This window comes from Danio rerio, chromosome 24 (assembly GCF_052040795.2).
Source record: "Danio rerio strain M-AB ecotype USA chromosome 24, GRCz13ab, whole genome shotgun sequence".
In the NCBI taxonomy this organism is placed as follows: domain Eukaryota; kingdom Metazoa; phylum Chordata; class Actinopteri; order Cypriniformes; family Danionidae; genus Danio; species Danio rerio.
The window spans coordinates 37,747,501-37,775,000 of NC_141044.1; the positions used below are offsets into that span (position 1 = coordinate 37,747,501).

The window sequence follows — 27,500 nt, forward strand, 5'->3', positions numbered from 1 at the left end:
GCAGACTGTTGCCTTGGAAACGCAACGTGCTCCTGTCTGTTGAAAGTGGGAGGGGGACGCGGCTTAGTTTATTTATTTATTTGCCTAATTTCTTTTCCTCTTTTTCTTTCCGAGGGACGAGCGTTCGTTCGCTCCACACATCTTCTCTCCTCAGGAGCGAGATGCTGAAATGACTTCAGATGTGACAAGATTAGAAAGCCATCGATTCGTTTTCTCTTTTGCCAACCTAACAACCAAGACCTGCGATTCATTTCCATCTACACGGCATCACTGCTGACTTACGAAAACAGAAATCTTATAAAAGAAGCACCAAGGCAAAATGATATGCTGAACGCCATCATCTATCTAGACAATAACTGGCTATTTCCCCATAACATACTCATCTCCATAAAGCTCAAGTGTGTAATTTATGCGCCACTACTGTCACTGAGAGCAAAACTCGATTATAAATAGTAGTCATTAGATTTGAGTGGTTGCTAGGCGGTGGCTAAGGTGTAGTGAGTTTGCTTTGATCTTTGGGTCGTCATTGCAAGACATTTGATATATTGCAAGACGTCCAAGATATTTGAGGATAATTCCAGGTAGACTTGTGTCGCTAGGGTGTTGCTATGCTGTTGGTAGGCAGACCAAGTGCATTCTAAAGCCTGGTTTATACTTCTGCTTCGAGTGATCGGCGTGACCCCCGGCGCATGCCTTGCTCGAAGTCATCCATTTATACTTCTGTGTGCTGTTTGTGTTGCTTTGCAATACCATCTCTGAAACGCTAGCTGGCAGTAGGGTTTTTTATGTTGCTCTGCGTCGAGATTTTTCCTGGGTGTTTTGCTTTTTCTGAATGCTACCTTAATGTACAAGTAGCTAAGACTCGCTCATTTTGAGGCGGGAACCGGCAGACGTGCAACAACTTTAATCATAAGGTAAACACAAAACAAAAGTCTCCATCTGGAGCTCGTTCACGGGACTTGACACTTGTAAACACTCGCTTCATCAGGCTCTCAGCCCCACCCACACTCATCAACGATACCAAACCGACCAATCACAGAGCTTGTGCTATGCGTCTTTGGAACGTGTAGTTACATTTTTTGAGAGGTGGCGACAGCCACTGCTAGGGCTATGCGGGCTAAGAGGCTGTGCCGGACCATACATATGCGATTGAGATAGAAGCAAAAATCAGCCTTTAGTTGATGCTAGGCTGCTGCAAGAGTGTTTCTTGGGTATTCTTAGGCCTTATATGATTTTGCATGGTCTTTAGGGTGTTGCTAGACTGTTACTAATGTGTTGTTGATGGTTTCTAAGCTGTTGGTAGGTTGTAAGGTGATACTAGCTGGTAACTAGAAAATTGCTAAAGGTGTTTCTGCTGGTTGCTGATATGCTGTTGGTGTGGCATTATATGATTCATCTGCTGCATTCAACCCAGACAAGCGCAAGTGATTTACATTTTAAATCAGAGCAAAGATGTGAATAGACATCCTGTGGCGCGATACTCATGAATGAGGTAGCGCAAATGAAACTATTTGTGCGAATAAATCGGCGCGGTTTGAGCATTTTGTGCATAACCCGTAGCACGCAAATTGCTAAAGTTGAAAAATCTGAACTTCAGCGGAATTTCTTGCTCTTGTAAGGACTTGATTATGTTGTTATGTTGTTGGTGTCCCGAGGGGAAATCCTCTTGTAGAAACCGTTCATCAAATTGGGCTGGGTTCAGTCGGAAGCATCGCTGAAAGCCTCCATCCAGTTATAGTTTCTGGAGGAGTTGATGAACACACAGAGCTGGGGGCATCTCTGAAATCAGGATCTAGTGGACTCAGACACGGCTCCAAACGAATCTACGCTGTTTTTCAGCCTTCCTAAAGCACATAAAGCAAAGCTAATCTTTCAATAAAATCCATGTTAGCCATTTATTAATGAAGCTAGAGTCATTGGACAGACAGAAGCCCTGCCCATGACGCGGATCTGCATCTATTGTAAAGTGATTTTTTTAAAATAGGCTATTCGGTTGATAAGATCACACTATTTTGAAATATTTATATTTATTGGCTAATATATCGGTTATCAGCTTCCAAATCTTGAGAGATATCGGTTATCGATGTCAAAAAAGCCGCATCGATGCATCCCTGGTTGTAACTCAATCATCTGGTTGATTTGCTGTTCATTTACTTTTGGTAGGGTGTTTTATGGCATCATGGTACTTTTTTTGTACTTTCATTTGTTCTAGATGGTTTCCATGCCATTTCTATGCTGTTGCTTAGACTTGATTGGGTTGCAACGGCGTTGTTAGACATTTTCTAGGCTTTTTGTGGTTACTAACACCTTGTATGCTTAGATGGTATTACTAAATGGTTGCTATGCCTCTATGTATATAAAACGATCTCTCTGTCTCATGGTTGCAACTAGAAATGCACAAAATATTAGCGGCCATAACAGTATCGGCCGATAATTATTATTTTTAATGTTATTGTTATCAGTGCAATATCGAAATTAGGCCGATATCTTTAAGCCAATAGATTACAAAATTGTACAGTACAGCCTGTCTATATAATCACCTTGCAGTTTTGAATATTTTTTGTTTGTTTGTTTGTTTTTTACTTTGAGTATGCTATTCGGTTCAAACTTTTATGAAGTTTTTGAAATGAAATCAGTTGTTCACTGTAAAAATATAACATTTTGAAATCTTTATATTTATTGGCTAATATATCGGTTATCAGACTCAAAATCTTAAGAGATATCGGTTATCGATATCGGCCAATAAATCCATATCGGTACATCCATAGTTGCAACTCAATCATCATTGCTATGCTGTTGATTTACGTTAGGTAGGTTGTTTTGGAGCATCATGCTACTTCATATGGTCTCTAATGAGTGGATAGACTGCTGCAAATTTGTTCTTGATAATTACCATGACATTGCTAGGCTGTTGCTTGAGCTTTATTGGGTTGCTATGGCATTTTTAGACATTTTCTAGGTTTTTTTGTGGTGATTAGCACTTTGGATGCTGAAATGGTGTTACTAAATGGTTGCTATGCCTTTATGTATATCAAACGGTCCGTGTATATATAGTTGCAACTCAGTCATCTCCCAAATTAAGTCCGCAATTACCAACCGAAAGCATTTTAAAATAGAAAATACTACACACTTTTGTATATTTTATATAAAACGTCAAGTAAACTTTGTATACTTGCACACTCTAAAAATACATTTAAATAGTCTTGTTTTAAGCACAATGGCAAGGAAAAAAAGGAACCCTGTCGTTCATTCAAGCCGCATGCTGGTTACATAAAACAGACGGCATAGTATTCAAGCTAGTACACAAAAGCAACAGAAAGAAACACACACACACCAACTTATCAGGCATGCTCGTATGAGGGCTATACTCTCCCGTCTGTTAATTTGGTTCTTGTCCCATTCCAACAGCAATGCTCCATGCACAACAGGGAGAAACGCCCACAGACTCATTCATGCAGCCAGAGAGAGAGAGAAAGAAAGGTGAAACCGCATCTCAAAAGTGCCTCCTGTAGCACAAACACCTCCAAACAGTGTGTAGGTGGAGCATTTACGGCTCCAAAATGTCCACTAAAGAGAAATGCTCTCAGAAAATAGGCTGAATGAGAATTCAGTTAACGGACAACACATCCAATGAATGAAAAATGTTGAAATAACCTTTTGATCAACTTTGGAAATTAATTAGGAATGGCATATGGAAGGGATATCTGAAAAATGAACAGATTTCACATCAATCCACCCAAAGGAAATCCGATTAATTGAGAATCTTTATGCAAATGTACTGCTGTGAATTAAACAGCAAAAAAAAAAAAAGACTGAAAAAAATCAATTATAAATGATGTTCAAAATAAACATAACATCCAATTATTAATATTTAATGCTCTCTCTATAATGATACAATATCAAAAATATTCCAGAATTGCAGGTATATTTCAAGCAATTTCTATTCATTAAATTTGAATTTACGAACAGGATTTGAGTATTTTTATTCGTGTTTTGAATTTACAAACTCGATTTGTGTATTTTTTAATGGCGTTTTGAAATTACAAACTGGGTTTGTGTATTTTTAATCGTGTTTTGAATTTACAAACTCGATTTGTGTATTTTTCATCATGTTTAGAATTTACGAACTGGATTTGTGTATTTTTCATCATGTTTAGAATTTACGAACTGGATTTGTGTATTTTTTAATGGCATTTTGAAATTATGAACTGGATTTGTGTATTTTTCATCATGTTTAGAATTTACGAACTGGATTTGTGTATTTTTTAATGGCATTTTGAAATTATGAACTGGATTTGTGTATTTTTAATCGTTTTGAAATTACGAACTGTGTTTTTGTGTATTTTTAATCCTATTTTGAATTTACGAACTAGATTTGTGTATTTTTGATTCATGTTTTGAATTGACGAACTGGATTTGCTTATTTTTAATCATGTTTTGAATTTACAATCTGGATTTGAGTATTTTTTTTTTATAATGGAGTTTTGAACTCACAAACTGGGTTTGTGTAGTCTTAGTGTTTTGAATTTACGAACTGGATTTGTGTAAATATGCATCATTTTTTGAATTTACGAATTAGATTTGTGTATTTTTTTATCTTTTTTGAATTTACTAACGTTATTTGTGTATTTTTGCGTATTTTTGAACATTGTTTGGAATTTCCGAACTGGATTTTTGTATTTTTTTAATTGTGTTTTGAATTTACGAACTAAATTTGTGTATTGTTGAATCGTGTTTGGAATTTTGCATTTTTTTTTTTATCATCTTTTGAATTGATGAACTGGATTTGTGCATTTTATTGATATGTGTGTTTTGAATTTACAAATTGAATTTGTATTTTTGAACCGTGTTTGAACTTTTGACTTGGGTTTGTGTGTTTATGAACTCTGTTTGTTGAACTTACCAACTGAATTTTGTAAGCGTGAATTGTGTTGTGGATGTATGAACCATTTTGTGTAAATGTATTGTTTTTGAGACTGATCTGGCTCCATAAGATGAACTGTTCCTTTAAGCATTTGAGCGTATGTTTGTCAGCTCCCACGAGTACTTTACACTCACCCACGTAATACAAAAAGAGAAAAACAAATACAAGCTACTCAGAATCGCAGCAAGCCCCTCACAATGTGAATCCTAATAATACATCTTTCAAACAGGCTCAATACACAGATTACTGTCCATCATGAGACTCAACATGCGAGTGTGTCGATGAAATAGAGTTACGAGTGTTTTCGTGACGCCTGAGCATCTGATGATGATCAAAACAGCGGGACCCAGGATTTGATCTGATCCAATGCGCACAAACACTTGAAGATAACGTTCCCTCTACGCTCCAGGAGGTTTGAAACCTCACCTCCAGGTATTTTCAGACAAACACACAGACGCGCATGTGAGTACGACTGACATTATAATCTCTCTTCACACCACTAAATCTGCATCTGCACCGTTTTTACAAGCACACGTACATGTTAAAAAAGTGTGCACACAAACACAGGGATGTTTTGGGCTTTGTGACGCTCATTAGACAGCAAGGCTGCAGGTACATGGCACGTCCCCATTAAATCTGCCACAACACCTCACAGAGCGCATGAGACCATGGAAATGTGCCAGCTTAACCAGCGAACCACAAACAAACAAAACACAAACACAAGCCTGTTCACACCACTGATTTTGTTATTTTAGCCACAAACAAATGTTCATTTTCGACACAATAAAACTGAGTTTCCAACCTAAAATTGAAGGAATTATTAAAAATGTTAATGCTTTACAATAAGGTTGAATTAGTTTATGTATTTATTAACACAAACAAAACATTTATTACAGTATTGATGCACCAATAATAATGGAAGTTCATTGTTAGTTTGTGTCAAATCACAATACATTAACTAATGTTATTGCAGGGTTGTGAGGAACACTCTAATTGGTCAGTTGTGACATGTAAAGGTATACTGTAGCGAGTTAACAACCATTAAAATAATGCAGGTTCATCCGGGAACTTCAAATCACCTTAAATGTCAGTGAATGTGTTCAAATCCACATATTAATGTACAGAATGCATTTATATGAATATTCTAGCTTTTCAAGCCAAGTTTTTTGGCTGTTGTTGACTGTTTGGCGCCATCTTGTAAGTTAATAATGCGAATGTTAGTGTATACTCCATCAGCTGTTTTCGTTTAGGTCAGCTTTGCGGTTTTGACTGTTTGGCGCCATCTTCTGTCTGAGTAATGTGCGGGTTAGTGTATACTCCATCAGCTGTTTTCCTTTAAGTCAGCTTTGTGTTTTAGACTGTTTGACGTCCTCTTGTGACTGAATGTGCAGGTTAGTGTATACTCCATTAGCTGTTTTCATTTCTGTCAACTTTGTTTTTTACCATTTGCACCATCTTGTGACTGAATGCGCATGTTAGTGTATACTCCATCAGATGTTTTCGTTTAAGTCAGCTTTGCATTTTTGATTGTTTGGCACCATCTTGTGACTAAATAATGTGCAGGTTAAGGTATACCACACCAGCTGTTTTAATTTCTGTCAACTTTGCGGTTCTGACTGTTTGGCGTCATCTTGTAACTGAATAATGTGCAGGTTAGTGTATACTTCATCAGCTGGTTTTGTTTCTGTCAGCCTTCCGTTTTTGACTGTTTGGCGCCATCTTGTGACTAAATGTGCAGGTTAGTGTATACTCCATCAGCTGTTTTAATTTCTGTCAGCTTTGCGTTTTTGACTGTTTGGCGCCATCTTGTGACAATGCGCATGATGGTGTATACTTCATCAGCTGTTTTATTTTCTGTCAGCTTTGCGTTTTTGACTGTTTAGTGCAATCTTGTGAATAATGTGCAGGTTAGTGTATATTCCATCAGCTATTTTCATTTAGGTCAGCTTTGCGGTTTCGACTGTTTGGCGCAATTTTCTGTCTGAATAATGCGCAGGTTAGTGTATACTCCATCAGCTGTTTTAGTTTCTATCAGCTTTGAGTTTTTCACTGTTTGGCGCCATTGTGTGACTTAATATCACACAGGTTCGTGTATACTATATCGTTTTCGTCAGCTTTGCGTTGATTTACTCTTAATAAAATATTATTGCTCAGAATAATGTTTTGTGTCTAATTTTCAAGTTTTCAAGTAGCCCTGTAATAAGCAGGATAAAGCCATTCAGGATGGTTGTTTTCTCAGAAGAAAGCCCTTCATTCTTACACAACAGAGCTTCGTGTCAAGTTAATAAAACTGTCAGCATTTATTCTGCAATAACAACCTCTTACTTTATTCCTAAATTAACAAGCATGAATTTGAAATTTAATAATGTAAAAGTAAATCCTGAAATAAATAATAAATGCTGTACAAGCATTGTTATTAAAGTTATTATTTTAATAAATATATTAACAAACATGATGCAACTTTATCGTAAGGTTATCGTAAAAAAAACATGTTATCATCTGCCTTGCGATTTAATTATTAAAATATTGAGAATTAAAATATTGGCTGCTTTTTAAGACATATGTATGCATCTGTATGGAAGAGCCAAGGTAAGTTATTTCAAGAAAACAATCAGTGAAACTAATAACACAGGCTGATCTGAGTAATTCAAATCATCTTGGCTGTGAAAATGGTAATGATTGAACTACTAAGATAACAACACATTTGGTGCTGTTATGAACACCACTACAAATACAATGTGAATATTATAAAAAAGCTTAAATACTCAAAAAAAACTAAAAAGTTTAAATAAATAATTATTCACTGTATTTTTAAGTGGCCACGATATCAATATTGTGCAATCCCAGTGGTTAATGCATTGACATACAAGCCAACATCACTCCAGGTGTCCAGAGTTCAATTCCCACCTTATGGACCTTTTCTGATCCAGTCCCTCTCTCTCTCTCACTTTATTTCATGTCATTCTACTGTCCTTAAAATATGCCCAAAAATCTCTTAGATGGCCTCATGCTGACTAAATTAGAAATTTTTCCTTTTTAATTTTGCACCCAAAACACTTTTAAGCTGTAAAACATTCTGAATGTCCAAAACAGACATTCTCATTCTCTCTCTCTCTCTCTCAATTAGTTTGACCCTCCACACTGACAAGCCCAGCTACGAGTGTGTATCCCCTTGAACTGGCACGGCTCCCGGTTCACGCGTCTAAATTCAGCGATTGGCATCCTCTCAGATGGCAGAGGAGTGTGTGAAGAGGATTTTTTGGAGGGTAAGCAATGCAAGCCCCCTTCTCTGCATCCGGCTGCCTCGATCCAACAGGAACAGGTTCCTCAGGAACAGGTAAGGGATCTGAACGCCGGCTGCCTGAGCAGAATGTGTGCAAACCCACGTCACGGATCGCTCGGGTCACATTCATGAAGCTTTGGCTCCTAGCGTGTGAAAGCTGTATGAAAAGGCAACAGAGAAGGGCATTTGGGATGAATATGACTGAAATAAATGTGCACAGTTAGCGCTGAAGCTGGTAGCCGTTGGTGCCGATAGCAAGCTACGAGCAGCAAAGCGGCAAGAAAACAGTTCAGTTTCTTCCTGGAGGGACGTTTCGGCAATTAGAGAGTTTAAATGACCCGTTGTTTTTGCTACTTGTGAGAATGATGTTTTAATGCTTTTTTTATTGTTTTGCCATTTATTTTAACCATAAAGTTATATTTGTAATGCACTAGTGCCAACATTCAAAGTCTTATTAAAAATAAAAACAGCAAAAATGCTGTGAAAACAGAAATAGTGTTACAATGTGTTGTCATGTATTGCTGTGAATTCTCAGAATCCTTATTAATTGAGTCTCAGTGTTACATAATCTTTCGGAAATCAATCTAATATAATGGTCTGGTGCTTAAACTGCAATTTCTATTTTGATCAATGTTAAAAAAAAGAAGAAGAAGAGGAAGAAAAAATAAAAATAAATAAAACCATTTAAAATAAACTTGAAATTAAAAATTAAATTAAATTACATTTAAATTTAAAATAAAATAAAAATCAATTAAAATATACAATTAATGAATTAAAAAACAAAATTAAATTAAATAAAAAATAAATAAATTGATGGCACAAAATGGCTGACAAAAAACTAAATAAAAATTTAAAAAACACATTTAAAATGAAATTAAAACGAAAACTAATTAGATTTAAATTAATTTAAAATAAAATAAAACGAACAATAAATTGAATTAAAAACTTAATACAATTAAAAATATATGTAATTAAATTAACAAAAAATAGATGGCACTAAATAGCTGATAAGTAATAAAATAAAAAAACATTTCAAATAAAATCAAAATCAAAATTTAATTAAATTACATTTAAATAAATGTAAAATAAAATAAAACCAATTAAAATATACATTAAATTGAATTAAAAACTAAATTAATCAAAAAAAATTTAAAGATGCCACAAAATGGCTGACAAAGAAATAAAAGAAAAGAAAAACTTAAAAAATAAAATTAAAAAAGATATTTAAATTAATTTAAAATAAAATCAATTAAAATATACAAGAATTTGAATAAAAATTAAATTAATAAAAATGTAATTTAATAGACGTAATCTCTCATAATAATATATAAACTCATATGCTACATAGCATTTTAGCAGGATTAAAAGTTAAGGGTTCACAATAACTTAATACAGTGGTTCTCAAACTGTGGTACGCGTACCACTAGTGGTACGCGGGCTTCCTCCTAGTGGTACGCGGAGGAATCGCTGAATAATGAAAGAAACAATTAACACTTTTAATCCTTTAATGCGTAATATAACATCGATGTGATCAGCATTGGCTGTTTTGTGAAGCGTACGATCACAACGCTGTGCTTAGAATGTTTATTTTAGTGCATTGAGTCATAAGCTGTTATAAATCATTTCCCGAAGTTTAAGAATTGATTCTGAAGCGTGATTTGACTGACATGAAAAGTGGCCAATCACAGTCGACCTTGTCTAGTTGCGTGAAACGTAAGGGCGGGACAAATGCTTTCTGTGTTGCAGAGACAGAAAAAAACAACTTAAAAACAAATGTTTTGTTGGATTAATGCTTCTCGGATGTTTTCACTACAGAGATGTCAAGCAGAGTAATTAAACCGCGGACATATTTCCTGCCTTTTTGATGATCTACAAACACGTTTCGCTCTCCGACAGCCAGTCTCTCGCCTCTGACCTGTCACTCCTCTATACAGTCTGAATGGCGGCGCGGGAATGGAGGTATTGCGCAATAACTCATTTCTACAAATGCGGCGAGTGCTTTATTTTAACACGAGAGCGCATTCATGTACGCAAATCGCTAAAACAGATATGCAAGCTCTTAAATAGGCTTTTTTTTTTTCAAATGAACTGCAAGTGCTCTGATGATCGCCTGTGTGCTCAGATTGAATACAATCGCGATCTTTCCACTATTAAAGTAGACATTATTTATCTTTGTTCCTTGACTAAATTTAGTCAAAAGTATTCAAAGTTATTAAGTATTTAGAAATAGATTGATACATGATCGATGACAATGCTAATGGTCTTCTTATTTGGCTGTGTTGTGAAGTGACACTACTTTTAGCAAAGGTGTATTTTTTATTTTTTTTCTTTACGACAAAAGAATTATGCTGGAAATGTTTCTGGATTAGGTATTTGTGTGATTTATACATTAAGCTGTATTCTGATCTGTCTTAAAGCATTACAGGTCAAAGCAATTCGTTGTTACTTATTGTTTATTTATCAAAATTAACAATAAAGATTTTAAAGCACTGATTTGATAAATGTAGTGTTGTCATTTCAAATACCTCAAGTAAAATTAAGTCATTTGTTTTATTAATTTTTTTTTTTTACTGACAGTGTACTTGTATTTTTTTTTAAAGTTTCTATTTTAGATTAGGTTAAATGTAAAATAAAATCTACATGTGATGTACAGCTTTTTAAGAAACAAATTTGCCATATTGTAAAGAAAAATAGTGTAAAATATGTAAATAAAAGGCTAAATTAAATCTTTTTACCATATACTTCAATTAAACCTTTCAAAGCTTGTAAATATCGTTTAAAAAAATGGGCAAAAAGTGTCTCTAAGGCCTTAAAGATTATTTGGTAGTTTTACCAGTGCAATTGAAAAAGATTAATTGTCATGAAAGGAAAAATCGACCATACTTTCTTTGTTAGTGCAATTTCCTATACATGTAGCTTTGGGATTTAAGCAATTAAACCATTCAATCAGGTTTCCACGTAAAAAAAGTGATTTCATAATGAAAATCTGATTTTTCTTTTCAAAAGTAACCAACTAGTACTTTTTAAAAGAGTACTTTGTACTTTTACCTAATATTAATATTATTTACTAAAATGTGTGTTATTTTAGCAGTGTAATAGTATTTTTACTTGAGTACAAAAAAAATTTCACAAGCATTTAGTGCAGGTTTATTATATTATTAATATATGATTAATAAATATTATTTATTATTATTATTATATTTATTATATTATTATTTATTATATATGTTTTTTTATTTGTATCTATTCCTATGCAATGTTTTATGGGTTGCTGAGAATACTTTTCAGGTCTTCAATACATGTCAGTCTTGAAAAAAAAAAATAGGTGCTGGAATTGATTTTCATTAGGCTGTGCCTGTATGAACCCTGTCATATGTACATTTAACATATATTTCAAGATATATCTGAAAGTGTAGGAATGTGATATATAGCTTATATTTATAAGGTAAAAGCAACATCTCCAGCTTTTGATGAATAGGCTACAATGAATACTTTAGATTTAAGTACAGCAGTTTTCTTTTTATTTTTTAAGAACAACGCCATTTTTTAATGAACTTTTAAAAGCCCATTTTAACAAAAACTTTTTTTTTTTAATCTGCAAGCACAGTTAATGTTCAGACTATTTCAAATGTTTAAAGTGAATGATAATAATACATATTCTTAATAATTGGAATTAATCTGCATCGTTTTTAAACTGTGCACACCTGTAGCTGCTTAATTAGGCCTATGACGCTATTTTTTAATACTGGTTAAAAAATAGCGTTGTAAGGTGGTACTTGGAGAGACAATTTTTTTCTCAGGTGGTACTTGGTGAAAAAAGTTTGAGAACCACTGACTTAATATATGGGGGAAAATAAAGTAAAATAATTAAAAACTGTTATTCTGATTAATATTTTTTTTAAACGAGAAACGTTTTTCTACAGGATACTTTAATGAATGGAAAGCTTGAAAGAATGCTTTACTTTTTCATTAAATGAAAGCAAGCTTGCTCAATAAAAGTACCTATTTCCTTTAACTGAATTCTGAGTCTTCACATACCATGTCAACACTTTCAATTCCATAGGCTCTTCAAGGCTGTTTTTTCTTTCTTTCCTAGAAATACTAACATGTAGGCTATTTACACGTGTACACTCTTTTTTATGGAGCCAGACCAGTCTCGAAAATAATACATTTACAAAATACACACCACAATTGCCATTTACAAAATCCAATTTGTAAATTGATGAATACAACACACAATTTGCAAATTCAAAAGTAATAATTATAAATAATTTTGCCAAATGAACTGGATTTGTGTAATTCTTTAATGGTATTTTGAATTTACGAATTGGATTTGTTTATTTTCGAATCGTGTTTTGAATTTATGAATTGGATTTGTTTATTTTCGAATCATGTTTTGAATTCATGAATTTGATTTGTTTATTTTTGAATCGTGTTTTGAATTTATGAATTGGATTTGTGTGTTTTTGAATCAGGTTTTAAACTTACGAACTGGATTTGTGCAGTTTTGAATCATGTTTTGAACTTACGAATTGGATTTGTGTATTTTTGAATTGTGTTTTGAATTCACAAACTGTGTTTTCAAAAAAAGTGTTTTTGAATTGTGTTGTAAGATTTGAGATATTCCAAATATTTGAATGTCTTTGTCAATTCAAACATGAGCCGAAAACAGAGAAAATAAACTCTACAACCCAGCAGGCGGGAATACGGGAAAGAACCAGCTCCTCCTCCATTTACATTTGAAATCCCTTTGTTCAACCACCCCAACTTACACAGTATGGTCATTTCAAAGTCTGAATGTTCTATATCAACCCAAGTGACGTTATCTATCATGTTTGATGTCATTTGAAATGTTGCAGTGCGACTGGTACAATGTTCTTATTCCCTCAGAAATAGACATAATCAAAGCAATAAATATATAACTTCAGGTATCTTTTGCACCACTGTGAATGGTGTGCCTTTCTCACAGGCAGCACTAAATGCAAATGCCTTTTGTTATTCACACACCCCTTTCCTTGAGGGGATTCTTGGATTACTTAAGAGAAGGTTTGAAAAATGTTCTGCGGGATTCTGCTTACCCAGATAAGCCCATGTATATTTTTGAAGTCAGGTATGCATCTTTTAACCTTGGATTTATCTTTGAAAATTTGATGTTTTGTATTGATCGTTTATGAATTGGCATAATACACATTTACCTGACTAATCAATTATGTTTTGAATTATTCAAACAGAGTTTATGTTATTATCTCTAGTAGATTACGTTAAGTCCATAGCACTACAAGCCCCTGTACAGGTTAGTAACGGACTAAAACACATTAGACGGAGCAGTGTGGCACGCTATACGATGTTGTTAGAGATCAGACTAACATATTTGTCATTAATTCAAGTATACTTACTGTAAAAGGCTAATGATGGGTTTTCTATTTAGAACAACAAAATATTGTTGAGACCAATCTAAATGTGGGTAAGTTAGGGCTTTATACAACTTTTACAATATACTAAAATAGTTTGTCTTGATTCAGTAAATAACAGATCTATGGGGACCACATAAAATCTCCTAAATTGAGTAAGTAGGGTTCTGCCTTTTTAGGATAGCGGTTAATCGCCTCTGTTTAATGACCAAGACTGACAAGCTTGTGTTTAAGAGATTGTGTACTCGGCCGGTACAAGAGTCAGGATGCTACAGGAATCTGAATAAATGAGAATAATACATAAAATAATAAATAAATAAAAATAAATAAATAAAAAATAAATGAATAAATAAATAAAAAATCGAAGAGAATATTCAATCATAATCTAAAATAAAATTAAAGGAAACAAAATAACTTTATCAATGTTTTATAATTGGAGTTGGATAAAACGAGGATAAATATATTCATAATCTAAACCACCTCATACTAAAATTGGAATCAGATATGAGTTAAGTTTAAAGTAAATTAACATTGTGCAGTGGAAAGAACGAACATGCAGTGAACCTTCATCCACCAGTGGACCCTACAGTGTTTTGAATTTACGAATTGGATTTGTGTATTTTTGAAGCGTGTTTTAAATTTACAAATTGGATATGAGTATTTTTGAGTCATGTTTTAAATTTATGAACTGGATTTGTGTGTTTTTGAATCTTGCTTTGAATTTACGAACTGGATTTGTGTATTTTTAATCGTGTTTTGAATTTACAAATTGAAATTTGTAAATGTGAATTGTGTTGTGGATGTATGAATTATATTTTCTAAATGTATCTGGCTCCATACTTTTTCATTGTGCTCTCAAGAGCAAATCATGGGTGCACAAATGTGGAATGTAACTAGCGTGGAAAGAGTTACATCAGCTCCAAGGTCTGGCGGACCTTCAAGAGATGCTCCAGCCAAGCCATGCTACACAACTCAGGCCTGCCAAGAGAAACCACAGGCAACAGCTTCCTTCTGCCAGAGATACAGTCAACTCCAGCTTACAGAGACTCAACAACCAATCAATATGTTGAGCAACAGCTAAATAAATGTTTAATCATGAAGTCAGAAAACCCTAAATTCAAATCTCACTCAATTTTTAAGTGCATAATATTTGTGAATTAAGTTATATTCAACCAGTAGACAAAATATTGTTGCCCTTGTTAAATATCCTGTTTCATAGATGTATAAGACAGATTATGTAAGCAAAATGGGTTGTAAATGGTGTGTATTATGATGACTTGTGAAGCTATTACAATAAAAATTAAAACAAATAAAATAAAATAAAGTATAAATAAAAAATTTAATACAATATAATAAATAAAAAATAATAGTTAAATTAAATTAAATAAACATCCAATTTCTCTTATGGTAATATATAAATTTATACAGTCCATAAAATACTAGCAGGATTAAAAGTTAAGGGTTTTAATTAACCTAAAACCTCCATAAACAGAATTTGTGGGGAAAAAAATAAAATATTTAAATTAATTAAACGCTATATGATGCTGTAGGCTGGACAGATAATATATCTCTATTATAGTAATATATTATTTGATATATAAAATGTTCAAGATAATCTCAACCAACACGATTTGTGTGGGGATAAAATAAAATCTACTGCAGGATGATATTTATACAGTAATGAGTTATTATTATTATTATTAGTAGTAGTAGTAGTAGTAGTGACAGTATTAATAATAACAATAATAATAAATAATAATATCACAATATTATTATTAAAGTTAATAACCAAACAATCAAATAATCAAATAATAATAATATTAAAATGTAAATTCTGCATAAAAACCATGATATTATTATGGCAGCCTTTCCAAAAGCTGAGGTAATACCACAGTACTTTCTATCACTGTGAAAGACAGAATGTGAATTACTCAGGGGGGAAAAAAGCTGAGGCAGGAAAAAATAAGACAAGAACACACACAAACACACCCCTGAGGCAGAACTCTAAAGTAACAGACAGTTTGATATATGCTCTTCTGCTTGTATGCTAATACATGCTAACATGACCAGCAGCATAACTTGCTGCTGAGGTAATATATGCTAATATGGCTTGCATGATTGGCTGCTGAGGTAATATGTTAATATGTGTTTCTGCTGAGGTAATATATGCTAACGTGACTAGTATGATTGGCTGCTGAGGTAATATATGTTAATGTGACTTGCATGATTGGTTGCTGAGGTAATATGTTAATATGGGTTGCTGCTGAGGTAATATATGCTAACGTGACTAGTATGATTGGCTGCTGAGATAATATAAGTTAATGTGACTTGCATAACTGGCTACTAAGGTAACATATGCTAACGTGACTTGCATAATTGGCTGCTGAGGGGACGTATGCTAACGTGATAAGTTTCTGAGAATATTTGCTAGCATGACTTGCATGACTGGCTGCTGTGGTAATATATGCTATCCTGACTAGTTTGATTGGCTGCTGAGGTGTTATATGCTAACATGATTGGTTTCTGAGATAATATATGCTAATGTGACTAGCATGATTGGCTGCTGAGGTAACATATGCTAACGTGACTTGCATGATTGGCTGCTATGGTAATATATGCTATCCTGACTAGTTTGATTGGCTGTTGAGGTGTTATATGCTAACATGATTGGTTTCTGAGATAATATATGCTAATGTGACTAGCATGATTGGCTTCTGAGGTAACATATGCTAACCTGACTTGCATGATTGGCTGCTGAGGGGACATATCCTAACGTGATTAGTTTCTGAGTATATTAGCTAACATGACTTGCATGACTGGCTGCTGTGGTAATATATGCTATCCTGACTAGTTTGATTGGCTGCTGAGGTGTTTTATGCTAACATGATTGGTTTGGGAGATAATATACGCTAATGTGACAATCATGATTGGCTGCTGAGGTAACGTATGCTAACGTGACTTGCATGATTGGCTGCTGAGGTAATATATGCTAACATGATTGGTTTCGGAGATAATATATGCTAATGTGACTATCATGATTGGCTGCTGAGGTAACGTATGCTAATGTGACTTGAATGATTGGCTGCTGAGGTAACATATGCTAACATGATTGGCTGCTATGGTAATATATGCTAACATATCTTGCATGATTGGCTGCTGAGGTAACATATGCTAACATGATTGGCTGCTATGATAATATATGCTAACATATCTTGCATGACTGGCTGCTGAGGTAACATATGCTAACATGATTGGCTGCTATGATAATATATGCTAACATATGCTAACATGATTGGCTGCTGAGGTAATATATGCTAACATGATTGGCTTCTGAGGTAATATATGCAGGTCAAAAGTTATTTTACACACTTTGGTCTTACATAACAACTTACAACCGTAGTAAAAAGAGCATGAGCTGCTTTACAGAGAGAAGACAAATGTGTTCCTGCTCCTGGTAAAGTAGATAACGCCATTAATCCACGCTGAAAACTAACAAGCTGAAATGGCTCAATCTGCAGACATTGAAAAAGGGATGAAAGTTGAAAATTAGAGCAGCTCCAGCCGAAATGGCAAACTATGTGAAATGATGGGCAGAAGTCAAAAGTGAAAAGGAAAACTGGATTAAAGGCGATGCTTACGACACATGACCGCCGGCTAAAATTGCTCCTAATAACTTTTAACCACTACAATGCTTTGATGGGTGAAGAAGAGGCATCTTTGCTACCTGAGCTGAATAGAAAAATCGGCCCCAGACATTTCAAAGCATGCGAAGGGAAGATGAAAGGCTGTTTCTGAAAAAAAGTTTACATCTTGAGCTGAAACAGGCAGCCTGGCTCTGAGTGACGCAGCAGAATCTGGGCTTCTAGAAGGTTCAGCGTGGCATTAGAAGAGATATTAAATATTCATACCTGCAATATCAGTCATGTTAACTGGCAGCACTTTGGAAAGAAGCGCTGGCAAATAAATCATTCGTAATGGAATATTTAAACAAACTGAAAAGACAACAGTCAAAACAGTTGAATTCTTATCAATCAAGTTTGCATTGTGAGAGCGATATAAAATTGTAGCAAGCTAATTTGATAGTAAATGTGCACATTAATTTGGAAGGGCATCCGCTGCGCAAAAATGTGCTGGATAAGTTGGCAGTTCATTCCGCTGTGGCGACCCCGGATTAATAAAGGGACTAAGCCGACAAGAAAATGAATGAATGGATGAATGTGCACATTAACATTAGAGACACTAAAGCATGTAGATGAATTTAAGGCTAATATAAATAAAATGCGGGCAGCACTGTGATGCAGTGGGTAGCACAATCACCTCACAGAGAGAAGGTCATTCGTTTGAACCCCGGCTGAATCAGTTGGCATTTTTCGTGTGGGTTTCCTCTGGGTGCTCCGGTTTCCCCCACAAAACCAAAGATATGTGCTATAGGTGAATTGGGTAGGCTAAATTGTCCGTCGTGTATGTGCGTGAATAAATGTGTATGGATGTTACCAATGATGGGTTGCAGCTGGAAGGGTCACATAATCCAGCATGCTGTCGAACTACACTACCCACAATACACTTCGCTATGGAGTACAAATCCCGTAAATATTCTATTTCCCCTCTCCTACAACACTAGTGTGCAACTTAAGCAAAACTGATACTAAAATAGTTTTACATTTGGTTTTGTAGTTCGGGCCTAAATAAATGTTTGTTGCCGTTTTTAATCGTTTTAAGTTAATTTGAATGACTATAAATAAACCATTTGACATTATTAACGCATTTATTGGGTAAAATTGCTACTTTTTACTGTCATTCAATGCGTTTTGGTCATTATCAATGCACTGTCACTTTAATTGAGCGTGAGCAGCGCGTCAAAAATAGACCCAGCGCCGAAACTTTCGCTCTACTGCTGCTTCGGCGACGCTCATGCCTCGCTCTGACGCGCTGCTGCTGCGTGCAGTATGAAAGCTCTAATCTGTTAACATGGACTCCGAAAACACACGCGCTGCTCACGCGCAGCTGACGCTGCGTAATGTGCAAATGCACATTAACATACACAATAGAGCGTGCTGATTGGTTTGAACCAAGTCTTTCTCATAAATGAATGCAGCACACTCAGAGACGTCACAAGGTACACCCAGGTACAGACGTCCAGTCTACATGCTGAAATAAGGCTGATTTATAGAGCTGTGAACCTACACTAGTCTCACGGTTCGAACTATCATGCCAGATTCGGTTCAATTTGATATTTCGGTGCATCACGGTGCATTGACGGTGGTTTCCATACACAGTTTTATATTTTCTTCACAGCAGCATTTCTTGTATTAAAATGTATGAATATATTTATATACTATTTGTAATACAATTTTGTCATTTAATACAAACAGTCAGATATATAAACTGTAACTTTAAACAAAACGAGCATTTAGCAAATAATATAAACAAATATAAATATCCAGCTCAATTTCTGATCCTTGTCTAGTTCTCTTAACACCCCTTTGATTGGTCACACCCTCAAAAAAAAACGGTTGCAATTGGCTCTTCCGCGCTGCGCTCTTCACAGATGAGTGATACTGATAAGCGGCAGGTGGCAGCGGCGATCTCACAGCTGATGTTTGATACACGGTGGAGAAAACTCTGCAGACACGCGCTCGTTTCTGTATGCAAAAGTAACGCTGTAAAACAGCCGAGAAGAGAAGAAAAGCCACACCAGCAGGTCAAATGGGCCACTGTGTATGTATGTGAGAAAGAGAGAGAGAGACAGAGCGAGAGAGAGAGAGAAATGGAGTAGGCTACTTTCATTCTCTCGATCTCAGTGAAATAGGGGCTATTGTTGTATATGTCAGTGAAAGACTGATCCAGCAAACACACAGTGAAATTGTGCACAGTTTATGAGTTTTAAGTAGTTAAAGTATTGTAATAACCGGTTATGATTATTACTGAACCGATACCGAATTGTCCGCGGCTGCATCGCAGTGCACCGAAGAAACGATTAATTTTGACACCCCTACTGATTTATACTTCCGCGTCAAACGCCGGCGTATGCTACGGCGTTGACGCATAGCCCTTCGCCGTGGCCATCGGCGTCACTGACGTGCACCTCTCAAAATTTGCCAACTAGCGTTTCGGAAGTATAAATGCACAGCTACGGGCGTAACCGTGGGTTACGCCGGTCACTTGACGCAGAAGTATAAACCAGGCTATACACGCTAAGATCTCATGGCCCTGACGCAGCTTCAAAAGTTAGTTTCAAACCGGAGGTACGAATTTGCTCGAGATAACACTAAAACAACCAATTTTCCCTTTTTAGTGAGATATATGTGTCCTAATAGTGTTTATAGCAGTGTGGGACACATATACGACTATCAACAGCTCAAAAAAATGTGTTTTGGTGTTTCGTGACCATTTAAAGAGCGAAGCGCTCATGAACGTGCACCCTATACTGACACTGAGGAGAGGAAACTGTTAAAGGGCCATGAAACCCCCTCGTTTTAGCAGGGTGTTTTCACACCTCTACTTTGGAAAAAGTCAGAAAAGTGGGCGTGTCCAGCTCTGTTTAGGGGGGAGTGTCGGAGGAACAAAAGAGGCATGGTGTGGGAGTGTCTATTTGGGCGCGCTGAATTTCAGAGTCAAAACACACAACCACAGCGGACAATGTGACTGTGTTTACATGGACATCTGTAGTCGAATTATTTGCCAAATGATTAAATGGTGGACTTTAACTGCAGTTTGGATCTTTCATTCAGGGACTTCATTCATGTCACTCGCGACAAACAAGATATTTGATTCGAGGAACTGCTCTAAGCGTGTATTTTTCATGCAATGTTTGATACCGCACGGCGAATGAGAGAAAAAAAAAACCAGCATTTCCCGGAAACGCACACGGCAGGTAGCGTCAGAAAGCCGTGTGTGTTATTCCGGTCACAAAATCCAACACGAGGTTATAGTTTGGTTGTAACTGTTAGTGCTAACTTGTTTACACTCGGTTGTTTGATACGAATAAAATACGAACTGAATAAACAAAGAGCGCTGGTCGCTCACTTACCAAATCTGTAGAGACAGGACAATCACCAGCAACTAGAGCCGCATCTTTATTAAGAGGAGACTACAAGCGAATCTGGATCTCAGCATTTGCAGATGAGAACAGCTCTCAGGTAAACAATAATCCTCCTTAGACACGTAAGTTATTGTTGTCACGCGTCGCGTACACTGTTAATCCACGCGTGAGTCTGCGCTCTCACAGAGAGAAAATGAAAACGAAACTTAACTGCAGCAAACTATAAAAGCAACACTTCACGCTTGTTTTGCCAACACAACGTGGCGTCTTTGCCGTCTACACTCTGACAGAAATGAATATTAATGAAGTTGCACAATAGAGCGCGCTGATTGGTTTGAACCAAGCCTTACTCATGCATTAATGCAACACACTGTAAGACGTAATAAGACACACTCTGGTACAGACGTCCAGTCTGCACGCTGGAATAAACGCTATTATGTCATGACCGTGACGCAGCTTCAAAAATTCGTTTCAAACCGGAAGTACGAATTTGCTTGAAATAACGCAAAAACAACCAATTTACACTTTTTAGTGAAATATAGGTGTCCTAATAGTGTTTTTAGCAGTGTGGGACACATATACGACTGTCAACAGCTCAAAAAATGTGTTCTGGTGTTTCGTGACCCTTTAAACAGTAAACAATGAGATAAGCACAAGTGAAAATCATCCCGGTGTGCACAGGCCTTGAAAGTGAATCCATGGTTTTCTAAACCAAAGTTGCTCTGAGCAAAAGCCCTTGTAATCAACTGTAACTATGAACTATCAGTGTTACACTTACGTCATTTCATTTTCACAATGAGAACGAGTGTGTCTGTGTGTTTTTCACGGAGAGCAATCCAATCTGAGCAGGTGTTGAGCTCACATGAGCTTGATGTGGAGAAGATAACGTCACACACACACCCGTGACAATTCACACACACATGCTCCGCTGTAAATCTGCAGGTGACGCAGGGGGCGAGAGACCTCACACTCCCGTGATCACAGCGTCAGCACCTCAGGTACAGTAATCCCACTTCATTGTATGCGCAAAACACATAATTGTATGCAAATGTATGTCATTTATAGTTACAGTGCATGTATATCTTAATCCAAGCATCTGTAAACATCCACGACTGTGTTTGTGTACATGCATGTATATGTGTGTGTGTGTAGTTATGACACTCTGACCTAGTAGGTAATTGATTCGCCAGCTTGAAGTGGCAGGTTCGAATACACCCTCTGCACCACCCTTCTCCTTCCAGGAGCATACACACACATATGCGCACACAAACAAGCCAACATAATTACACGGCTGTCACGTATAGATAGAGGAGAGAGGGATGCGACTGATTGCTGTGAGAGATGGAAGGGAAGCACAGAAACAGAGAAATGAGCACATCTGGCCAGCAAATTCGAGAATGTAAGCAAGACGCCAATCAATTCAGCCTCACACCATCGACCCTTCACATGTCACTCACTGGACACTCCTGCGGCTTATGCATTATAGATTACATATCATATCAGATGACTGTCATATGACACACATATGGTCAACTCAGCTTATGTTAGTCGTAGTATGTATGAGATTGTCACAAAACCCGTATGGATTGTGATCTACACTACCCGACAGAAGCCTTGTTGTGGATCCCAATTGGAAGAGCAACAAATAATAACTTGACTTCTAGTTGATCATTTGGAAAAGTGGCATTTTTTTGATGAATCATCTGTTGAACTGCATCCCAATCATCACAAATACTGCAGAAGACCTACTGGAATTAGCATGAACTCAAGATTGTCAGAGAAATCAGTCAAGTTTGGTGAAGAAAAAATCATGGTTTGGGGTTACATTTAGTATGGGGGCGTGCGAGAGATCTGCAGAGTGGATGGCAACATCAACAGCCTGAGGTATCAAGACATTTGTGCTGCCCATTACAATACAAACCACAGGAGAGGGTAAATTCTTCAGCAGGATAGCACTCCTTGTCATACTTCAACCTCCACATCAAAGATCCTGAAAGCAAAGAAGGTGCTCCAGGATTGGCCAGCCTAGTCACCAAACATGAACATTATTGAGCATATCTGGGGTAAGATGAAGGAGGAGGCATTAAAGATGAATCTAAAGAATCTTGATAAATTCTAGGAGTCCTGAAAAAATGCTTTGTTTGCCATTAAAGGTGACTTTATTATTGAGTGATTTGAGTCATTGCAGAGATCTATGGATTAGGGCTGTGCAATTAATCGAAAATCCGATTTCGATTTTGGCTTCTAACGATTATGAAAAATCATATATCGAGATAAACGATTATTGCATCATATACCGCCCCCTTTCCAGTTGTCACATTTGTTGCTTTAAAGGGCCATGAAACCCCCTCGTTTCAGCAGGGTGTTTTCACACCTCTACTTTGGAAAAAGTCAGAAAAGTGGGCGTGTCCAGTTCTGTTTAGGGGGGAGTGTCGGAGGAACTAAAGTGGGATGGTGTGGGAGTGTCTATTTGTGCACGCGCGAGTTTCAGAGTCAAAATACACACCCACACAGACAGGAGAAAGGGATGGTGTTTAACCTACAGGGACATCTGTAGTCGAATTATTTGCCAAATTATTAAATGTTGGACTTTAACTGCAGTTTGGCTCTTTCATTCAGGGAATTCATTCATGTCTCTCGCGACAAACGAGATATTTGATTCGAGGAACTGCTGCAAGCGTGTATTTTTCATGCAATGTTTGATACCGCATGGCAAATGAGAGAAAAAAAAAACTCTGCATTTCCCGGAAACTTAGATGCACACGGCAGGTAGCGTCAGAAAGCCGCGTGTGTTATTCCGGTCACAAAATGCGGTGCTAACATTTCTGCACTCAGTGCTATAGTTAACTTAATTCGATACGAACAAACTGAATAAACAAAGAGCACTGGTCGCTCACTTACCAAATCTGTAGAGACAGGACAATCACCAGCAACTAGAGCTGCGTCTTTATGAAGAGAATACTACAAGCAAATCCAGATTTCAGCGTTTGCAGATGAGAACAGCTCTCAGGTAAACAATAATCCTCCTTAGACACGTAAGTTATTGTTGTTGCGCGTCGCGTACATTGTTAATCCACACGTGATCCAGATAAGCTCTCACAGAGAGAAAATGAAAACGAAACTTAACAGCAGCAAACTATAAAAGCAACACTTCACGCTTGTTTTGCCAACACAACGTGGCGTCTTTGTGGTGTAAACACGGTGACAATAATGAATATTAATGAAGTTCCACAATAGAGCGCGCTGATTGGTTTGACCCAAGCCTTACTCATGCATTAATGCATCACACTGTAAGACGTAATAAGACACACTCAGGCACAGACGCCCAGTCTGCACGGTGGAATACACGCTATTATGTCATGGCCGTGACGCAGCTTCAAAAATTCGTTTCAAACAGGAAGTACAAATTTGCTTGAAATAACGCAAAAACAACCAATTTACACTTTTTAGTGAAATATGTGTCCTAATAGTGTTTTTAGCAGTGTGGGACACATATACGACTGTCAAAAGCTCAAAAAATGTGTTTTGGTGTTTCGTGACCCTTTAAATAGCGCGAAAGACCACATGCTTATATGACGCGCGCACAGTCAGAAGCATGCGGTCAGCATTTGGTCACTGAGACGAGCAGAAAATACAAGCATCTTAAAAAAACAAGCATTCAGATTCAAAGTGCGATTCAAAGGCTTAATTAGGGTAATTAGGCAAGTCATTGTATAACAGTAGTTTTTTTCTGCAGACAATCAAAAATATATATTGCTTAAGCAGGCTAATAACATTGACCTTAAAATAGGGATTCAAAATATTTAAACCTGCTTTTATTCTGGCCGAAATAAAACAAATAAGCCTTTCTCCAGAAGAAAAAATATTATAGGAAATACTGTTAAAATTCCTTGCTCTGTTAAACATCATTGGGAAATATTTATTTATATATATATATATATATATATATATATATATATATATATATATATATATATATATATATATATATATATATATATATATATATATATATATATATATATATATATATATATATATATATATCAGGAGCGCTAATAATTTTAACTTAAACAGTAATCGTTTTGAATAATCGTGATTACAATTATGACCAAAATAATCGAGGTTATTACTTTACCCAAAAATCGAGCAGCTCTAGTATGGATCCAGTCCTCTAAGCTCATGGGAGTCACACACAATATTCATTCTGTTTCCACTGCAGCATGACTTTATATTCTATACTGGACATTATTTCTGTTCAGTGACAAGACGTTTGTCTAAGCAAAGTCAGACCTTACTGTCCTAATTAAATAAATAAAAAAAATCAAGGTATGATCGTATTTTATTTTGGTAAAGTAAGCATAATCTAGAGGCCTTTGCCTTTCATTTAAGCCTCTTCTGATACCAAATGATCACTTAGAAGTCAAGTTATTATATGTTGTTGCTAAAACTTTTTTTTTCAGGCAGTGTGGGGTGTATTATTGCACAAAATCTACACAGAAAAATTATTCATTGGATTTACAATGTTTACAAGGTAAGTGGTTGCCAACAAACTATATGTGCTGAATTTAAACAAACAAATTAAATTTAGTAATGTTCAACTTAATTTGTTTGATTAAATTCAGCTTTTACAAATAGTTTGTAACAATTTGCAATGAACATTTTTTTCAGTGTACAAAAATAACTGAGCAAAAATATTACTTGAAAATATTTAATTGAAAATACCATTTTGGTAACGTTTTATAATAACTACACACAATGCATCATTGAATAAGCTTTAGCAAATAGTGAATTCATTATCCGTTAAGCATTAACTGCATTGAAAGACAGTAAGCAGTTTATAAATACAGCAACTAATGCTGTATTCTTGACTTTTAAGCATTTATAATGTGCTTAATACTTGTATTTTCATACTTTGTTACTTATTAATTGTTCATTACTAAATTCAGTATGACATTATTTACAAACCATTGTATTTAAGAGTAGTTGGTGGCTTTTAGAATCATTCAGAATGAGTTGGTAATCGATTATAAAACTATTTAAACCAACCTTATATATTTTATTATCCAGCCATTTAGTATAAGTTACTTTGTATGTTAACAAGTGCTTTATTAACTCAACTTGCTCCAGTTTTGTGACCTAATCTAAAGTGAGGATTATTTATGCTTTATAAATTCCCTATAAATGACAATTAAAGGCTTGGTATCAAATGAACAATAAATGTTTTCAATATTATCTAAAAAATAAAATTACTGTACACTTTAAACAATGCCGAATAACAGAAGTCAAAATACAATTAGAAATAGATCGAATTACATTAAATTGGAAAAAAAGAAAAAGTATATATATATATATATATATATATATATATATATATATATATATATATATATATATATATATATATATATATATATATATATATATTATAATTAACAATATTTTGATATACAACAATTTAAAGTTATGCAAGCAATGTTTAAAATGTACAGTAATTTTATTTTAGATAAGATTGCAAAGATTTATTTTTCATTTGATACAGTTTCATTTGTGTATCTTCCAATGAATAGAAATGAATGAAGTCATTTGTCTTCTTTCTTCCTGTTTAAAATATAATATTTAGAATTTAATTGTCATTTATAAAAGCATAACTCGTGCTCACTTTAGATTGGGTAACAAAACTGGATGAAGTCGAGTTATTAAAGCATTTATTAACATGCAAAAGTAACTATTATTACATGCTTGAATAATAAAAATTATAAATTTTTATTTGAATAGCTTATTAATCATTTACTAATGCATATTGAATGATCTTAAAATAGCACCAACTACCCCTAAATAACTAGTTTTTAAATATTGCAATAGTTTAGTAGGTAATGAAAAAATAGGCATTAACAAAGTATGAACATACAATTATTAAGGACATTATATATGTGCTTACAAGTCAATAATAAAGCATTTGTAGCTAATGTCTATTAATGCAGTTAATACTTAACAGATAATGAATTAACTATTTGCTTATGCTTAATAAATGATTGATAGTGTGTAGTTATTATACAGTATAACAAATTTTCTTTTATTATATGCAAATTTTGCAATATTATTTTTTGACCTAGCACATTTGTTCCAAAATTGTTTTAATTGTAAAGCCTTGAAAACCTCATTACAATTCATGTAAAATATTATTTAAACAAAAAAGATAACTTTAAACAGTACTTTAGTATTACTTTTAAACATTTGTACAATTATTAATTCATGCAGATGAATAATGATTTATGCAATTGAAAGAAAGAAAAAAAAAAAGTAAAATTCCTTAATCACTTTCAAAAACCAAAAGTCCTAGTACAACATTTCTGCATTCATTATAGTCTGGTAAAAAAAAAAAAAACTTATTTGTTATGCAAAGCAGAGTTGGTATTTCTTTTCTTTGATAGCAGGCTAAATCTGACCTGTGAATGTTATTTGGAGAGAATGTTAATTATGAAAACCCATGTATCTACAAATGAATGCTGCCCAGTACAAACACCTGAGGCACTCCACAACACGCATCCGACAGTTCTCCACTAACATAAATAATCCACTTCATAAATGAAACATGATTCATGCTCTGCCTCTGAGTCATGTTTAAATGTTTCACCTGCATTACAATTTGAGCTTAAACTCCCAGAGGTTTAAAATTGCATTTTTCCATGACTAAAATCAGCATGAACATATATGAAATTTGTCTTTTGTACTTCATAAACACCTTTAGAATGAAAAAGGACTAGAGTTACACCGTTACAAGCAAAGAGCTGTGTTGACACACTTAAGAACATTTCAGAAAGGAAAACACTTCTGGGG

General features: G+C 35.2%; 1 protein-coding gene and 2 long non-coding RNA genes across 3 annotated transcripts in view; 1 reads left to right on the plus strand and 2 right to left on the minus strand.

Moving 5' to 3' along the window:
* Positions 1-27,500, minus strand: part of agap3 (ArfGAP with GTPase domain, ankyrin repeat and PH domain 3) — a gene marked incomplete in the record, with an annotated part of 350,962 nt that overhangs the window by 251,099 nt on the left and 72,363 nt on the right.
* On the minus strand, positions 101-4,293 carry LOC147838088 (uncharacterized). The gene is made up of 2 exons (XR_015525424.1): positions 4,210-4,293; positions 101-4,167 (listed from the first exon to the last, which is right to left on the minus strand). It is a non-coding gene; the product is annotated as an uncharacterized LOC147838088 (long non-coding RNA).
* On the plus strand, positions 4,485-6,773 carry LOC147831130 (uncharacterized). The gene is made up of 3 exons (XR_015525411.2): positions 4,485-5,979; positions 6,016-6,272; positions 6,702-6,773. It is a non-coding gene; the product is annotated as an uncharacterized LOC147831130 (long non-coding RNA).